Here is an 18,423-nt window from a genome sequence, read left to right as displayed (position 1 = left end):
ACTCCCGCCAAACATTGTTGCCATCAGAGTAATTACGTGACCAACACATGTTTCGAGAAAGAAATAGCTCCAAGGCCTCTCTTTTGGTCCTGACCTTTTCCTAAATAACACCTTCCTTCTACGCATGAGGATTTTTTTTCCTTCAAAAATGAAAATTCAACACATCTTCAGTTATCACTTCTTTGTTTCTAAGATAAAATTAAAAAATTCAAAGGCATACATGAACATTTTAGATTTTCAAACACTACAAAGAATAAAATGATTCATTGTTGACCACCATGAGACTTTAAATAGCTAGCTCATGTTTCCTTATCGTCTGGCGCAAAATTAGAACTATCTCTGTATGAAATCTGACATCCTGATTACCATCAACCCAAACATTCTGTGCTTCCCAGCCCGGCTCTGACACAGGCTACACTGTTTTGGTTTCCAATTGATTTCACCCAATGAGAGGCACCCACTTAGGAGCAAAGGGATTACAGCTCGGAGGAAGGACAAGCTTAGGAGTACCCAGGGGCTTTTCCAACCATACCACAGTTTTTGAATAATGAGAACTCAGAGGATCATTTATTTATGAATAAATGTCTAGGCCATAATCTACAATATTATGGCCTAATATGAAGTCTAGGATGAGATGTTTTTGTTTGAGAAAATGAATCTAGCTCGTAATTTATATATCCCATTTAAACTATTCTATACCTTCCAACACACACACACACACACACACACACACACACACCCCACCCACCCCCCTTTTCAGAGTCCAGGACAAATCTCCCGCCTCTGATTATCTCCCAGCATTCCAAATCTATCTACCGGAACTCCCTCCCACCTTCTACTTCCTGTCTGTTGCTAATAGGCCGTCAGCCTTTTATTGACAGGTGAAGTTTCCACACAGCACTCAAAACGATCCCTATACTCGGGGCTTGTTTTTCCTACTTCCAGAGTTCAGCCGACTAATATTTCTCCTGGGCCAGTGTCTCCCAGCAGACAGACCCCCTAAGGGCTACTCCAGTCCTTATGAGAATGTGGGATTATAACATTGGTCCTTTCAGCAGAAGATGTGGCCTTCTCATCTTCTTGTCCCGGGCATATCTTCATCCCTCGTTAATTCCCTGTCTCTGCCACCCTTTCATAGATGATGTGCTCATTAAAATTTCTTGAGAAGTACAATTCTGTTTCTAGTTGGAACCTGGTCTGCTTGGCATTTTATGTGGTAGGAAGAAGAGGAGGGGCAGAGAATTGGATTTGCACCCAGGAAACTTCTCAAGATACAGGCAAAGGTGACAGCTGCATGGTCTAGGAGGCAGGTGACCCATTCGGAAAGGTGGGAATGTGCATAGAGTTTACATCCAAATGCACCTTAAATGTAGACCTGCAGGAGGCAAAGGGTGGGTAAATATGACAACCATGACATCTGTCACTCAGCATCTTAACACTACCTTCAAATTTTATCAGGCCCCAATGTCCCATTTTATATCTAATTTTAACCCTCTGGTACTAAAACAATCTTAAATGCTTTCCTGTCATTTGTAAACCAAAGTTTGTCTGTCTCTGTATGTAGTTAAGCTGTCTGCCCCTCATCTTGGAAGTCTAGAAGTGACTGACATTTTGAAGTTTGTCTCACATTCACCTCCCAGAGTCTGAGCTACACTTAGATCTTGAATTTGTCCTTGACCTCATTCTTACCTCATTATCCTCTGAGGAAGAGATAACATTGGAAAGAGACCTCCTCATCACGGTCTATGAACACAGCAGAGGCATGCAGAAAACCCCTTGTTCCTGCATGTTTGAAGAGGTCCAGCTAGTCCAAATTTCCTGTTGTCAGTGTGCTGATCATATTGGCAATATGTTTGTTTTCTGGTTGAGTTTTTCTTGTTTTCTCATCCTAAATAATCAGGTCGTCTCCCCCCCCACACACACACACACACTTCTTTCTCTCAGATTTTTGAGTCGATGTTTCAGTAGCCCCAAGGTGGCCTCCAATTTGTATCGGTTTCTTCTTCAGCCTCTGAGGCGCTAGGTTTCCAAGCCCCAGGCGTCCCTTAGCATCTTCTGCTACACTTATCACTAGAGAGAAAATGAACTATACTGTCTTGTTCCTCAGGGACGTTTTCAGCAAAGACTTTGGGGCCTTAATTAAAAAAAAAAAATTGGATGTGAGAAAAAAATGATCTTGGTCAGGGGTCTTAATTTTCTGTCCTTATATGTTAGTCTCACCTGTCTATTACCCTCTTGTTCCAGGAATGGATTCCTGTAAATGCAAAATTGCCTGCTTAAAATTCTCTGTGAGGACAGGATGTGGGCAGCTTCATGTATGGAAGACCTATGCATTAAAAGATGTAAATAGAATCTATATGGACAATCTGAAAGTAAACAGACATAGAGGACGACTGATTTTTTTTTTAAATCAGTGGATCAGGATTCATATTTGTTCTTAATAATGTGATGTCTGAAAATGCTGTGAGTGGAACTTTGTTTTGTACTTATTATTAAAAACAAATGAGATACAACTTCAGGTTAAAAAAAAATCTTCCAGCCTAACAAAAATCTACTTTTCAGCATTAGTCATTGCTAGAAGCTTTCTAGAAGCTACTAAATGATTAGGTGGAGAGAATAATTAAAATATCGATTTTTCTGTGTTAACTTATAGTTTATTCTCTTTCTTACCTTTTCTTTTTTTGGATAGGGGCTTGCATATAACCAGAATATTCCTTCCTCAGCCTCCCAGGCAGGAGGAAAAGATCCGACAGACCCCTCTTTCAGGTCTTTATATGAGAAAGCAGTTCATCATCTGGTCTCTTCTTAAAGCCCCACCCCACCCCCCACATTGGCAGAACCTGGGTTTTGGACCTGACACTTTCAAACAATGCCACTGTGTGAATGCACAGAAAGAGGCCAAATCTCATTTCTGTTGTGTTAAAACCTATAGCATTTCTTTGTGTGCCTTGCCATGCCCATGGGTTTAATTGAGTTCTTTTCTCTATGCGCTAATCCTTATTTGTGTCATGTGTTAAGTAACATATGGGCATACCCCTCCCCTTGTATGATTCCTTGAGCATCCTTCACAGAATCATCTTCAATGTCTGTACCAGATCATTCCATACATAAATTCCAACTGAAGAAGATCGAGTTCCAAGCAATGTATGTTTCTGATTTTCTCGGCGATAAGTTTCTCTGAGTGTTTACAAAGTCTGGGGTTTAGGCTTGTTTTGTGTAGCAGGATAGTTGATGTCTTCTCCTCAACTACAAACTAGCTTTCCCTCACTGAGGTTAAACTATGTGTTGCTTTTGTCCTGGTTTTTGAAGGGATTAAACATTAAAGATTCAGTCATAAAGCAAGCATGGAGCCCAGTGACCTTTTCTTTCTTCTTAGAGAAACTAGAGGGATATCTTTCCTTCCCGGAACCAAAAGGGCTCCATACACCATTACTCCCTGTATCACACAGGAAGAACGATCCCTGTCCCTAGAATCTTGTATTTCTTCCTTAGGCAAAATACAGACTTCCTTTTGACACTAGTCATTTCCACTTGGAAAGGAACTATCGGGTTCACAGGGTGTGTTAAGGTTTTGTGGACTGTAACAAAAGGCCGGAGCAGATCAGCTTAAAAATAGAAAAAGGTTCCTTTTGGCTTAAGTTTGGGAAGTTTCCCTCTACAACTAGTTGGCACCATTGCTTTAGGCCCGAGGCGTACAACATGGCTCCAACACACAGTGAAGCAAATTGCTCCCCTCACAGGAAGGCATGAAAGAGACAGTGTTTCATTATTTTCTCCAAGGAGTCCCCGCCCAATGACTGACAACCTCCCTTGAGGCCCCACTTAAAGTCTTCGTCCCCTTCCAGTGCATCCTAGCTCAGTAGCCAAGTAACACATGAGCCCTTGGCGAAATTTCCGGATCTATACTGCGCCACACGGCCTAGCTGCGGCTTTCTGCTTCTGTCTAGTTTGGGTGTACAGAGCTCTCTCTGTGGGTTTTGAAGCTATGTCTTTTACTTCTCTTCCGGTTTGGTGTATCCTTGCCAAGTGTCAGCGCAGCGCAGACTCTTCCTGAGGGCTGAGTTGTCCTGGGAGACGTAACAACTCACAGAAGGAACGCAGAAGCTCCCAGTAAGCGAAGCTGTGGTGGGTCCCCCGCTCCGTGCAAAGGCTCTATTCGCTGCTGTAGACGCTAAGGCTAAAAGTAGCTCTTTCCCTCTCTCAGTTGTCACCTCTTAAAATAGAGTCCAGAAGGGCCCTCAGGATATTTAAGACTTCTCTTCCCCCTCCCTCAGAGTTATCAAACTTTTCCCCTCTCCTTTCTAGAGCAGGTCTTTGGGACAAAGTAGTATATTGTTTTTGGTTTTGTGTCGTTTTGTTTGTAATTACACTCCCATTTGAAGAAAGTCGCAGTAGCAAGGCGAACCGTAACCAGACTCAAGAGTCAGAATGTAGGGGCTGGGGATTTAGCTCAGTGGTAGAGCGCTTACCTAGGAAGCGCAAGGCCCTGGGTTCGGTCCCCAGCTCCGGAAAAAAGAACCAAAAAAAAAAAAAAAAAAAAAAAAAAGAGTCAGAATGTAAAAGGGCTTTAGAAATACCAACCTAAATCCAGTCTCATTATGTCCCATGAAGTAAAGGAAAGAAGTGGATTAAAGATACCGAAAGGATTCTCAGGAGAGAAGTAGTTTAATCTATCATCTCCCCCACAGCAGACTGGCATGTGCTTTCTTGGACCAGTACACTGAGGTGAGAGTGGCCCTTTCCTGCCCCCTGGCTTTGGATAAATGAACTGCCCATGGTGGTACCCTGTGACCCACCGTATCGTGCTGTTCTGATCCAGGAGCTGCTGGCTGCCCTCTCCTCTCCCTCTCCCATTGATCCTTATAGGCCCAGGTTCCTCTGTGCTCTTGTGCTTTCTCTCCAAGGCCAGTTTCCTCCAGTTCTCAAAATAACATTTCAAAGCCCTGGAAAACTCAACGTGCCTTCAATTTCCTGTTGCTATTGAATGCGATACAAATAGTTTCTTGTGTAATTGACTTTTTTTTTTTTAAATTGGACAGCAGATTTGAAATAGCTTGTTTGGTATGAAGTCCGTACAACAACTTGATCCCAGAGATGAAGACAAAATAAAGAAACCTCAAAGACCATGGCTTCATGGTCAAGACCAGAACACTTAGGGATATAGACTTGAAGGCAAATGAATGTCAATCAGCGGGAGTTGGAGATCCAAGTTTGCCCCCTCTCTAGGTTGGAAAATTTTAGGCAGTTTGCTCACCTGATTTTTTTCATCTTCGGAATGGGGACAACTATGGTGCCTGTGCCATGCACTTGGGGATTGTTTAGGTTGTTATTATATTTCAGTTGTATAAGTTTATGAGACACCATGATCCTTTGATACATGCATAGTATATATAATGGTTAAATCAAGGTAGTTGACATTTTCATCGAAACATTTAAGATTAGTATTGAGTGTAATTACTTTATATATTTATGGGGTTCCATGTGGCACTTCAGCAGGGGTACAGAATCCACATTCTATTTACAGTTGCTTTGATGATTAGATGAGATGAAGACACAGTGAAGCCAGTAAGTCTGGCTCACCCTAACTAAGAACCTCCTCGGGACACCAGGCTAAACTGTGCTAAAATCAGACATTCCGCACAAGCTAGGGTACTTAGGCTTCATATAAGGTGTCAAACCCTTGGCATAAAACATATGGTATGAGTCCAGTAACTATGACCCATCATTTTGTGCAGTTCAAATGTTTCTGGGAACACGTTTATAAATATGTTTTTTTTTCCACATCCCACATCCCCACTCTGTTCACAGACTGACATATACGTTGAATGGGACTGCTCCCGTAGCAGACAAGCATCGTGTTCCTAAATTCTTGCGATCCTGTTCTTTATTTTGTTTGTTGAAGTACGGTTTTAAAAAACATCACGCATTGCCCTGTGGGATATTATGCTTCCACAAATTTCTTCGAAACAGCAACTTTGCCGTGATAAGAAGCATTCCCGTGGCAAGAAATGAAGAGTGGATCATTCTTTTTGGTGCTAAGGGTAAAGATTATTTAAATTATGTTCGCTCTTTAGAAACAATATTTCTATAAGGAACATTCCCAGTCAGACTCATCGTGAGACCCAAGTTTGTCTTCTGCATTTCTTGTCTCTCACGGGGGCCTAGGCTGTGGCAAACTTCTGGATGACGACAGCAGCTGACAAGTTGGAGAAAAGGGGAGAGAGTTTTTCTTCTCGACATAGTTTCTTGGCTCATCTGATTGAACATCGCTAATCTCAATTGCTCTGAATTGTGATATCACAAGTGGAAAAATCTTCAACTGTCCAGATGTGACAACTGCTGTTGGAATATCGGTACACTAAAAATAGCACATAAAATGACCTTCGGGCTACGTGTATATGGTATATACAAAGTATACATTAATATCATGGAATTAGGCTCTGTTCCCAGTACATCTTGCTATGTATATTCAAACATTTCAGGCTATATAGAGATTTTCAGGTCCTATAAGTAGATTTGGGTTCCAGAAGAGATGGGCGGTCCCCGAGTCTATATTTGATTGATGTCCCCATGGCATTTGTAACAGGACAAGTTTCAGAATAGTTTTCTATCAGGGGTTACCGATACGCCTGGGGTTTCTTGGTCTTTAGCATGTGAGAACCAGAATTATTAAATATTCTACACTGCTTAGCCAAGAATAAACAAGGTCCTGAAAATGCTCATGTCCCATTGAGAAGGGGACTGTGACAAGCAGGGGCTGGGATGGGATGATATATGTGGAAGGTGAAAACAAGAAAAAATTAAAACGAGAGAAGCTTTGTCTCCAGTGGTGGGGAAAAGGTGGGTTCACTAAAGTGATAAAGAATGCAGCCTTGGGTGGTAACGGGGTACAGAGGGAAAGAGCATCTCCTGCCTCCAAAGATGGTGGCTATCAGGCAGGGCCCTAGCCCGGGAGGACATAATGGACCAACTGGCTACAGTAGTGTGAAGCCTCAGGGTTTTACAACAACACGGGGTTTGATTGTTAGAACTGACCCACAAATGTGGGACACAGCCATCATCCCTTACGGAGTCTGTCTTAGCTTTCTGGTGGTCTCATGGAGTTCTTACGACCGGGTAATTAACCACAGAAAGACGCTTACTTCTGGCTTATGGTTCTCAAGACTAGTACGTCCGAGAACTGAAGCACTTCTGCTGCTTCAGCTCATCTGGAAAAGTAGAAGCACGGGTGAATGAAAAGACGCGTGTGTGCACGGTCACTAATCTAGTTCTATGAGTCCCAGTCCCACCATAATGCCCCAATCCATCCTAACGACGCTCTTAGAGGCCCCACCTTCCAACGCCACCACAATGGCAGTCAAATTTCAGCATGAGTTTCTGAGGGGACCAACCATATTTAAGCCTACATACCTTACAGCCGTACTGACTGAAAGAGGCCTCACTCTTTTGAGGAACAATGGATAACTTATATCTTTCCTTGATGACAGGTAGAGAGGAAGAGGGAAAACCCAGTAAAGAACGGTGATGATCACTGCATATCACTTGAGTGGGACTCTAAGTTATTTACGCAGTTCGTTAGTTATAGGTTAACTGCAGGGCATGACCGTGTACAGCAACTCTGGAGATCCAGACTGGGTGGACCAGTGATCTTCTGGAGATGACAGAGCTCTAGTTGAGGAAGAGTACTTCAGCACAAGCAGTTGTTTTTTAAATGATTTATTCCTGTCCTTCTCTTCAAATGCTACACAAGAATATGCTTTATACATACTCCAGAAAAGAGAAGTGACCTCCTAAAAGAAGTGAGATAACCTCTTGTAAAACGGTGTGCTTCCACTTGCTCTCCTATGCACCTCTCGGCAGTTCAACACATGCGGTCTCTCTCTTTCTGTTTATCTTTACATTTTACTCTGTCCAAGGTTATTCTCAGATATTTCAAACTAGCTCTCAAAAACTTCCTTTGTCCAGCCTTCTGCTAATTTTGATTTCTCTGGTATTTTCTTCTTCTTCAATGAACGACTCCTTTTCTCCTGTGTCTCTGCTAACCTGTTTCCCTTTTCGTGACTTTCTCTCCAGCATTTGCTCCTTTGGTTTTCAAAGTCCCCCATTATTCCAGACAGCTGCCATCAGTGACCAACAATGTTATGCTGGTATAGCGCCTTGTTCCAGGCCAGTGGGGGTAGCTAATCGCTCACTCTAGCATGTAACCTGGGGAGATAATCGATTGGCACTCAACATGGAAGGAAGAGCACTCAGGACAGGTAGCTGCTTACTGCACTACTGTTGCTTTGTAACTAGCAATGGTTGGAGTAGAATGAAAATTCAAATAAAGCAAATGGTGCCATTGTCGGTGATTAGCAAGATTCTAAATACTGGGGGAAGCAAAGAGAAGGAGAGTGTGAATGAATGAGATTCTATGGGAAGTATCATGTAAGCATTAAAAATCAAATAGAGCATAAGTGTCCTATACTCTAAAGCTTGTGTGTAAACTTCTCTTCAGGGCAGGGATGGGAAATTGAATTGAGAAACTGCTTTAGAATTGAAGGGATTGAACTGTGTAAAAATCATTGCACAAATGTCATGGCTCACTGCAGAGTAACTGACAGAATAAGAGGAGACCTCAAGGAAGTAACAGCAAGACTTGTGGGAAACATCCCTACCTCTTTGAATGACAGGGCTGTGGTGGTTTGAATATGCTTGGCCCATGGGAATTGGCACTATTGTGAGGTGTGGCCTTGTTGGAATAGGAGTGGCCTTGTTGGAGGGAGTGTGTCGCTGTGTAGGCAGGCTTTGAGGTCTCCTAGTCCTCAAGCCGTGCCTACTGAGGAAGAGCTAGGAGCTCCTCCTAACCTTTTGATCAGGATGTAGAACTCTCGGTTCCTTCCCCAGCACCATGTCTGCCTGCCTGCTACCATGCATGCTTCCTGCCATGATGATAATGGACTGAACCTCTGAAACTGTAAGCCAGCCCCAATTAAATGTTGTTGTTTATGAGAGTTGCCTTGGTCATGGTGTCTCTTAACAGCAATAAAACCAATAACTGAGACAAGGGCTGAGGGCTTCTACTACAGAGCAGACCTATCAGGGGTTCTCACCCATGTTCTTGCCCAAAACTTACCATAGAAGTGAGGAAGTATCAGTTTGTACCAAAACCACAGACACCCCCGCCACACACAACACACACACACACACACACACACACACACACATACACACACACTGTTTCAATACAAGTACTCTTCAGATGGTCTTAGCATGCCGGTATCCTTGGTGAAAGATTATGCTAGAATACTGTACAATGAATCTCTGCTAAGATAGAAGCCACCCAGAGAATGCATTGGCTGTCTCTTTACTTGCCCTGGGGGAGAGTTCTGCTTCCAGAAACAACAAGTAGGTGATAGGTTAGCTACAACCACCCTAAAAAGCTGACAAATTCTCTATCATAATCCATTCTAATGCAAATCATGGGGCTGACGTGTTATTTGGAAGGAAAGGGATCGAAATTCAAGAGCCTTGTAAGTGGCTATGTAGAAAAACAGACTAAGCCCCCTCCCCCCGTTTTTTTGCTTTCATTCAGCAACTGTAATGTTTGAGCAATCACTGGGCCTGAGCACTCACCATGCCTGAGCGCTCATTGTGTCAAGCACTCACCATGTCTTAGCACTCACCATGTCTGAGCATTCATTGTATCAAGCACTCACCATGTCTTAGCACTCAGTGTCTGAGCGCTCAGTGCAAGCATTCATGGTTTCTGATTGCCTCTTAGCATTCAGCCTACCTGAGCCCTCGCTGGATCTAAGCACCCAGTGCCTGAGCACTCACCCACCATATCTGAGCTCTTTGCTTGCTGTTGTGATGACATGGGGACAGTATGCCTCCGATCCTGAGGTATTTCTTCCATGATTTTAGAAAAGTATGCTCATAAATGAAAAGCCATCCTGAGGGATACAGGTGCCACTGAAAAAACCCTACCTGGTTGTGTGTGGAAAGAAGCGCCTTGTCATTCTGCCCGGCCTGAGGGTTCACGGCTTGGCAGCTTCACTAGTTAACTAACAAGCTCTGTGGCATAAGCTCTGAGACATGGCTGCCATATTCTTCCTTGCATCCTGACTTCCTTACATACAGGAGGTGCTCAGGGATTGCTTTGAAAGGGACAATGTGGCTGACATAGAACTCAGTAGATGTAAGGATTCAAAGCTAGGAGTTCAGCCAGAGTCAAGGCCCTGAATGATTAGACCTCAACTCCCTCTCCAGCTGGTCTTCCAGCATTGCTTCCTGAACTACTAAAGACTATCCTAATGGCAGTGGGGACCATGGGAGAATTGCTAGCCAAGCCAGGCATGGTAAGCTTTGGATTTTAGAAAGTTTACTCCAACTGCTAGGTGACAGAGGGACTACAGTGAGACTCCAGAATTGGAAATGTTACCCAGATACTGGCATAGGACTGTTTAATGCCCCCCAAACAAGGGCAGAGGCTGGGTCCTCAGACCCATGGGTCTCTCACATTTCACCCCAGTCTGGATAATAATATAGTTCCTGCGTTATCAGACTAGAGAGAAAGTGTCCTGAGAATAGATGACACGCACAGGGGGCTGCCAGGTTGGAGCAGGGATCAAAACTGCCCACCAAAGTCATAGCTTCCAAGGACTTTGGAAGATGGGGCTACATAAGGTTGAAGAACAGGGAGTCGAATGTGACTAGGTCACATGTGGAGCTTTGATCTTGTCTCAGAATGAGACAGCACTGGGCGAAAATGTGGCACACATCCAAAGGTGTGGGCATCGGGCTCCCAGATCAGAGCCTCAGCTTGCAGTTGAGGAGGGATCTCTTACTGGAACTTTCCACTTGGAAGTAGAGTTCTCCGTGGATGATGTTGTTCACTGTCAGCTAGCTGTTCACACTGAGAACAAAAATCCCAGACTCACAGAGCAAGCACTCTTCCATTCCCTCCTCTGTGGTCGTCACCAGCAGAGAGGTGGTGAGAAGGTAGGATATGTGAACCAGATCATAGATTATCTGCTGCAGGGCTGGGGAGGAGAGGAAAGGAGAGGAGAGGGGGGAGGGAAGGAGGAGAGAGAGAAAGGGGGAGGGGGAGAGGAGAGGGGAAAGGGAAGGAGGAGAGAGAGAAAGGGGGAGGGGGAGAGGAGAGGGGAAAGGGAAGGAGGGGAGAGAGAAGGGGGGAGATAGAGAGGAGGGGGGAGAGGGGGAGGGAGAGAGCACCACAAAGAGCCCTTTAAGCTAAGTTTTTAATAGCTAGAAGTAAATATTATAACAACTAAGAATCATCACCCAAAAGCTATAATGTTGGGAAGAAATCAGTAAGTCCACTTTCCTTGAAAAATGGGATTTTGTCCCAGCAGACATTGTCACAAAGTTAGTAAACCTGAAAAGAAGACGGTGAACAAGAAGACTGACCAGAAAAGGGAGCTGAGTCCCTAGACCCTGGAATTGTCTGACGTCATGGTATAAGAAACCCAAGACAATCTGTACTCGAGACACTGAGAATTAATTCATTTGTTGTTTTAAGTGTCTTCCACCATCATTTCTTAGGTGACACATGGTAACGAATAAAAGCTGGCCCATGCTGGTCTGGGGAAATCAGGCTCATCTCTCCGAATCACAGGAATGTCTCCTCCTGTGCAGGATGTCCTGGAGGAAGCCACCAAAGCAGTCCCTTGGGTTGGGGTAAATCCAGGAAGAACAGACAGCTGGAAGCAGCTTTTAGGCAACACTAGCAGAAGCTGAATGCTTAACTCCTTCGTTCCTAGAGGTAGGCCTGGGCAGTCTTCCTAGCTCTCTCCCCACAGTGCTTGGTTTGGGGCTCCTCTGATCTCGGGGAAGATGCTTCAGGAGCTACATTGAAGTTTGAGAAGCCTGGAGCCCCGTTCTGTCTTCTCCCATCTTCACTAAGAATCTCCTCTTCAATATCGATGTTCCCGAGTTTTACCTTTGACTTCCTTTTCCATTTGAGAGAAGAAAACTGAGGCAAGTCTCTAAGTCAAGGGAGAGAACGGGAGTAATCGGCTTGTGTCTATTGAAGGTATCAAAATGACATCATTTGGGAGAATGACTTGATCATCAATGACACTCTCAAGAATTGTGGTCAGGGTTGTGGGGCACTGTAAATGATATTTTTATTATAACTGTACGTAGCAGATTAATATGGAGGCTGAAGTACCTTACTCTAGCTAGATCCCAATAACAACACAGAAAAACCAAGATTTTTACAAGCTTCACCTCGATACCTAGACACTCAATCTTCACCCCCTAAAATAAGCTGGCTACCCCCAGCCATGATCCCAATAATACTTGCAATTAGACCTTCCATGCTTTTGCTAAGCTCTATGAACTCTTTTCTCCTTCCTCCTCATAGCAGAATCTCTCTCTCTCTCTCTCTCTCTCTCTCTCTCTCTCTCTCTCTCTCTCTCTCTCTCTCTCTCTCTCTCTCTCTCTCTCTCTCTCTCTCCTCCCCCTTCCGCCCCCTCCTTCTCCTCCCCTCCCCTACCGGTGGAAGTTCCGCCCTATTCTCTCTTCTGTCCAGCCATTGGGTGATGAGCATTTATTGACAAGGCAGAGAATAAAGGGTAAGAATTATTTACACAAACTTGAGATAGGAGACCCATGAGATCAGCATTACAACACCAAGTCCGGATTGAAACAAGAAACGAGGGCGGAGGACTCAGCATTTGAATAACACAAGGATAAACTTTACGCAGCATACAAAAAATAATCATGCCTATAGGGCACCAACATGGACATCACTCACCGAAGCCGGAAACGGTGGGTAAGCACTTAGGGAGAGAAATCTTCACGAAGAATTCTGTGCATCAGGAGCCATGGCCTTTAGAGAAGGGTGTGATAGAACGGAAGCTGACGTCATTCATACAGGCTAGCGTCCTGACAGGAAGTAGGGTATAAGGGGCCGGGAATGATACTCTACAGGTATGAATGAGATAGGCCCACAGGTCAGTTCCTTTCTAGTAATCTCAATACCCTGGGGATTGCTCGAGTGTAGTACTGAGTGGTACGGATGGTGTTGGAAACCTTCCTACTGTCTTTGCCCAGAGCGTTCTAGGTAACCCTGACAGAGAGATCCTCGCTGCCGGAACACCGCTCGGATTCAACATTGTTTTCCGTGATATTTGTACTTATCGACTGCACCAAAGGCAATATCCCAGCTGTGGGATTGTAGTGGAATATTGCAAGATGCTCTCCACGGGTACAACTGGATAAAAGGGGAAAGGAGATTGCATTGTAATGTCTACTACAGTTACATGTGAAGCTACAAGCTTCTCAAAGGAACAGAAGTTATTCAATTTATTTATACTTACTGTATTTGAAAGAGTCAAGAATATGCCACCCTAAAATATGTAATTTTGGCCTAAGGACACTTGAAAAATAACAGATAACAGAAACCTGACTCCCTCTCTCTCTCTCTCTCTCTCTCTCTCTCTCTCCCTCCCTCGCGTGCGTGCGTGCGTGCGTGCGTGCGTGCGTGCGTGTGTGTGTGTGTGTGTGTGTGTGTGTGTGTGTGTGTATTTGTGTAGGTCAAAGGATAACTTTGGGTGTTGGTCTTCTTTCCCCTTGTTTGAGACCCTGTCTGCTGGGGTCCAGGCTAACTGGCCCATGAGCTCCTCAGGTTTCTCCTGTCGTCTCCACCCTGCATGTTGCCATAGGAACACATTACAGATGTGTACTCTAGTGCCAAGCTTCACATGAATTCTGGGGATTTGAACCCAGGTCCTCATGCTTGCCCGGCAAGCGCTTTTCCCACTGAACCATCTCTCTAGCCCTTTGAAAAGCAGGAGGTGACACTGCTGTGTGAAAGATGCTCTCCTTGCTCCAGACAGAAAGTGTTTGTTCTCGTCACGGATGGGAGGCTGAGGCCAGTGGAAACAGCTCAAGGAAGCCTGTTAGTAGAGTAACTTGTCTGCTGACTCATTTTCTTGTCTGGTTACCCAGCCTAATTCAAGCCCCTTTGCCTTCCTTCTCGGGTTTTTACGTTCTACTCTCCATCCTTGTGAGGATAGAAGAGTCTACTCTGTCTTTGGGTCTCTGCTTGCTTAGGAGGACTCTCACACATCTACATTTGGTCCACTTGCCTGCTTTCTTTCCCGTTAATCTGCATCATGTTAACTGAAAAGCACGCAAGACTGGCAAAATACGGTCTCCCCTACCCGCTTGTGATCCTTTTGTTTGAAGTTTTAGAAACAGACGTGGAGTTTCCCAGAGTCACTGCTCCTCCCGTATTGTAATCTTATCAAAAGGGAAGCTTGCAGGGACACAGGCTGTCCAGGAGAGGCCCCCGAGATCTTACAAAGCTGGCAAAGGGCCCGCAGTCCCATCAGCCTTCATGTGCACAGGCTTTTACCTCTTCCACTGATGTTCTGGGAGAGCCGCAGGCATCGATCTGCAGGGCGATGGGCCGTTCTACAGGCCAATGATAACATCCTTGTGTGCCATTGCTCTCCTGGAGGCTCTGGAGCTAATGGAATTAGCTAACTTAATTGCCATTAGAATCGAGTCCTAATTAAAAAGCGAAATCTGCATTAGCTGGCTCTTTCCAGGAACAACAGCTGCTCCAAGATCCCAGAGGAGACGGGAAGGGAATCTAAGTACTTAACAGCAGCTTCTAGAGAGAAAGCACCAGAAGTTTGATTGGACTGAAATGAGCGTACAAGATATCAGGGCTGTGTGAATTTCCACGCACTTGTGTCACCTCGGATTCAGAAAGAAAGAATAACTCCCCGTCTTCACATCTACCATTAGTAAGGAAATTGCCTCTGGGTTGGAGGTAGGATGTAGTTCTCCTGTGTATGGAACAGTCACCAATGACACGTTCTCAGTCATCGTCTTCAAGGTGGATTCTAAGTAGGGTGTTGAGGGGTGGATAGAATGTGTTCCATGCAGGAGGGATCTAGATGCTTTCTCTACCTGTAATCAGGGCTGATGTTTCCTTTGCCGTCTTCTCGAGAAAATATCAGCAACGTATTTTACAAGCACTTCCCCCGGAAGTGCAAGATGGTAATGATTAAGCCAAGCTCACGACAATCTTAGTAAGCAGGTTCAGATAGAAAAACGACACCGGAAGGAAATTTACTAAAATTGGTGGCATGCCGTGCACAACCCATCAGTTTCCAGGGAGTCATGTGGGAGTCATGTGGGATAAATCGAACGCATGTCACTGCCAAAGACAGCCATGTCCCGGGGTGGTGGGGGGATGGGACATGGTTCTAGCATGACTTCATGCCAGAAATCATACTCTCAAGATCCCTACATGATGCATGTAAAAAGGCCTGTTTCTTCAGCCTGTCCACTTATGCCTTAATCATGAAAGAAACGTTGGTAGTTAAACTCTTAAGTTAGAAACACAGCTTTTTTTTTCTTATCTTTAATCTTTTTTTTTACAGTCCTGTCATTATCCTCCTCCTGCTCTGCCCTCTGATAGTTCCTTCTATATCCCCCTGTCTCCGAGAGGATGTCCCCACACCCCACAACCCGTACCCTACAGCCCACCCCACCAGGCCTCCCCACTCCTGGAGCCTCAAGTCTCCTGAGGGTTAGGTGCATCTTCTCTCATGGAGGCCAGACCAGGCAGTCCTCTGCTGTACGTGTGTCGGGGCCTTGGACCAGCTGGTGTATGCTGCCTGGTTGGTGGCTCAGTGCCTGAGAGATCTCGGAGATCCAGGTTAGTGGAGACTGCTGGTCCTCCTATGGGGTTACCCTCCTCCTCAGCTTCTTCAAGCCTTTCCCTAATTCAACCACAGGGGTCCCCAGTTTCTGTCTATTGGTTGAGTGTAAGTATCTGCCTCTGTCTCAGTCAGCTGCATGCTGGGCCTCTCAGAGGGCAGCCATGCTCGGCTCCTGTCTGTAAGCACACCATACCATCAGTAATAGTGTCAGGCCTTGGAGCACCCCTTGGAGATGGATCCCAAGTTGGGCCTGTCATTGGACTGCCTTTCCCGCTGTCTCTTCTCCATTTTCGTCCCTGCAGCTCTTTTAGGCAGGAACAATTCTGGGTCAGAGTTTTTGACTGTGGGATGGCAACCCATCCCTCCACTTGATGCCCTGTCTTTCTGATGGAGGTAGACACTCCCCACTGTAGGGCATTCCATCTAAGGCCCCTCCCTTTGGTCCTAAGAGTCTCTCACCTCCCAAGTCTCTGGTACACTCTAGAGGGTCCCCACACCTCCTATGTCCCAAGGTTGCCCGAGAAACACAGCTTTTATTAAATATGCCGCTGTCATCCTGGCCTCTAATGATCCCACTAATTACATTCAAGTGAATCGGTGGAGACAAATTGGGTTACTAGACAATCCCGGACAGCTGTCTTTCTAGAATCTATTTAGCTAGAAATAACATTTAGTGTTGTTGATATTGTATCTTTGAGTCCCCTTTGCTGCCCATCATCAAACTGAACCTTCAAATGTCCTGTGAAGGAACAAAGCTCCCACGAGGCATTTCCTGAGTGGCACCATTAAGGTTGGCCCTTTTCTCTTCCACATCCTGACCTAGTTCTACAGCTGTGTGGTAGCTGTGATACGCAGAGGAAGGGAACTTTTCCTGAGCTACGCCTGTGAACTGCGAGTAATTCAGACTAAGAACCGGACCCATAGTAATCCCCAGATTCAGTGACAGCCACCTCAGATACAGAACATCCATGGGATTAATCAGAAGCCTTCCACTTCCGATGTTTTCAGGATGATGAGTTGAAGGGAGGAGCAGACCCATGGGAACCAGCAAACTCCGGGCTCGGTTAAAAGATAAGAGAATATATAGTGCCCTCTAGTGGACAACAGATTAAAAAAATTTCCTGTCTGAACTTCAGAGTGGAATTAGTCACAGAAATGCAACATCAAGTTATAACACCAAATATTAGTATCTGAATAGGGTTTTAATGCCTTTGCATTGTCCCATAAAATAGTAAAGTACAGGAAAGATTTCTTATCCTTTCATTAGATTAACACTTACATAAATGGTGACTAAGAGTCACACTGACTTTGCCAAACAGACATGAACCACTGTGATTAGTTTTCCACAAATGATTGGGTTTTACACACACACACACACACACACGCGCACACACACACACACACACACACACACACACACACACACACACACACAGAGTCATTTAAGCTGGGCCTGACAGTACTTCCCAACTGCTCTGGGTGTTGAGATAGGTGGATGCTAAGTTCAAGGCAGCCTGGGCAACTTAGCGCCTCCCAAGATAAAAAGTGAAAACAGGGCTGGGGGCTGTTGTTGAGTAGTGCAACTCTTGCCTGGCACGTGTAAGGCTCTCAGACCAATCTCTGCTGCTTAAGAGAGGTCTCAGTATACTGTACAGGGGGTGGGGTGAGGGTGGTAGAAAGACTTCTTGCCATTTATATGCAGTCTACCCTACTACTCACTCACGGGACTGACCCTGAGAGTTGATATGCCTGCATAACAGTGTATTCCTACAACCCTGGCACACGAGAGGCTGAGGCAGGAGGATTCAGAATTTAAGACCTGCCTGGTTTGCTCTGCAAGACCGTGTCACCACAGTCCCAAAGGAGTGTGTCAAGGGACCATCTCTAAAGAAGCCATCTCTACTCCAGCGGATACTTGTAGCACTTCCCTTAACTGGACACTAGCATGACAGGCTGCATTTAGCTTCTGACCCTTATGATTTCCTCTTCCCCAATCCTCCTGCCCTTAAAATTCAGTTGCAGTGTAAAGTGGTGTCCAGAGGGAGACACTCTGAGCCAAGACTGGACTTCAGTCATAGCTTTGGTGTTCATTAACAGTGGGGATGGAGTTCTTCAGTACAAAACAGCTGTGTTAATACCAGCTGCTTCCTGGAGTGCATCTAACATAAGATGATTACAACAGGGGCTTATAATTGAGTGGCTTAATCCAGGCTCTCTGTACTATAGTTTCAAGATGCTATAGTAGAGAAGGGTTCATGCAGAAATGGGTTTCAGGAAGAGAATTTTTCTTTACAGTCCTCTGGCCTCTCCTCTTCCTGTTCTTATTCTTCCTAGAAATCAGGAAGACATTGGCAGACTTTGAGTGCACTCATGAAGAGAAGGTGAAGCAAAGCCTTTTCCAGGGATGCTAGGTGGCACTTGTCCCTCAGGCTGTAGCAAGCCTCCTCTTCAACTGTGTGAATAATAAGGACAGTGACCTGTGTTCCACCTGACAGTGGTACACTCTGCTTCTCGACCTGGCCAGAACTCAGTCTGAGAAGTGACAGCCATCTAGAGAGTCACCTTTGGAGACTCCAATAGAACATACTAGCCTACTGGAAGCTGCTTGTACAGTGTGGATCTACTGCAGAAACATTTTCTAGAAAGAAGACTTTGGTGTCATCCAGAATGACAGGGAAGAGCTTTGAAGAGGTCATAATTCAGCTGGTTCTTGAGCTGAATAGAATTTGGCTAG

The 18,423-nt window shown here is 45.1% G+C and overlaps 2 long non-coding RNA genes across 8 annotated transcripts in view; one reads left to right on the top strand and one right to left on the bottom strand.

Moving 5' to 3' along the window:
• The window catches only part of LOC120100714 (uncharacterized), a 135,169-nt gene that overhangs the window by 101,796 nt on the left and 14,950 nt on the right, over window positions 1–18,423 (top strand). The window lies entirely within an intron of this gene.
• LOC147996073 (uncharacterized) lies at window positions 11,226–14,282 on the bottom strand. Its single transcript, XR_015674007.1, has 3 exons — window positions 14,175–14,282; window positions 12,764–12,838; window positions 11,226–11,990 (listed from the first exon to the last, which is right to left on the bottom strand). It is a non-coding gene; the product is annotated as an uncharacterized LOC147996073 (long non-coding RNA).

The sequence above is a fragment of the Rattus norvegicus genome, chromosome 2, assembly GCF_021556685.1.
Source record: "Rattus norvegicus strain SHRSP/BbbUtx chromosome 2, alternate assembly SHRSP_T2T, whole genome shotgun sequence".
Taxonomy (NCBI): Eukaryota; Metazoa; Chordata; class Mammalia; order Rodentia; family Muridae; genus Rattus; species Rattus norvegicus.
Note: the sequence above shows the minus strand (reverse complement) of the source record. Positions and strands in the feature narration are given on the sequence as shown.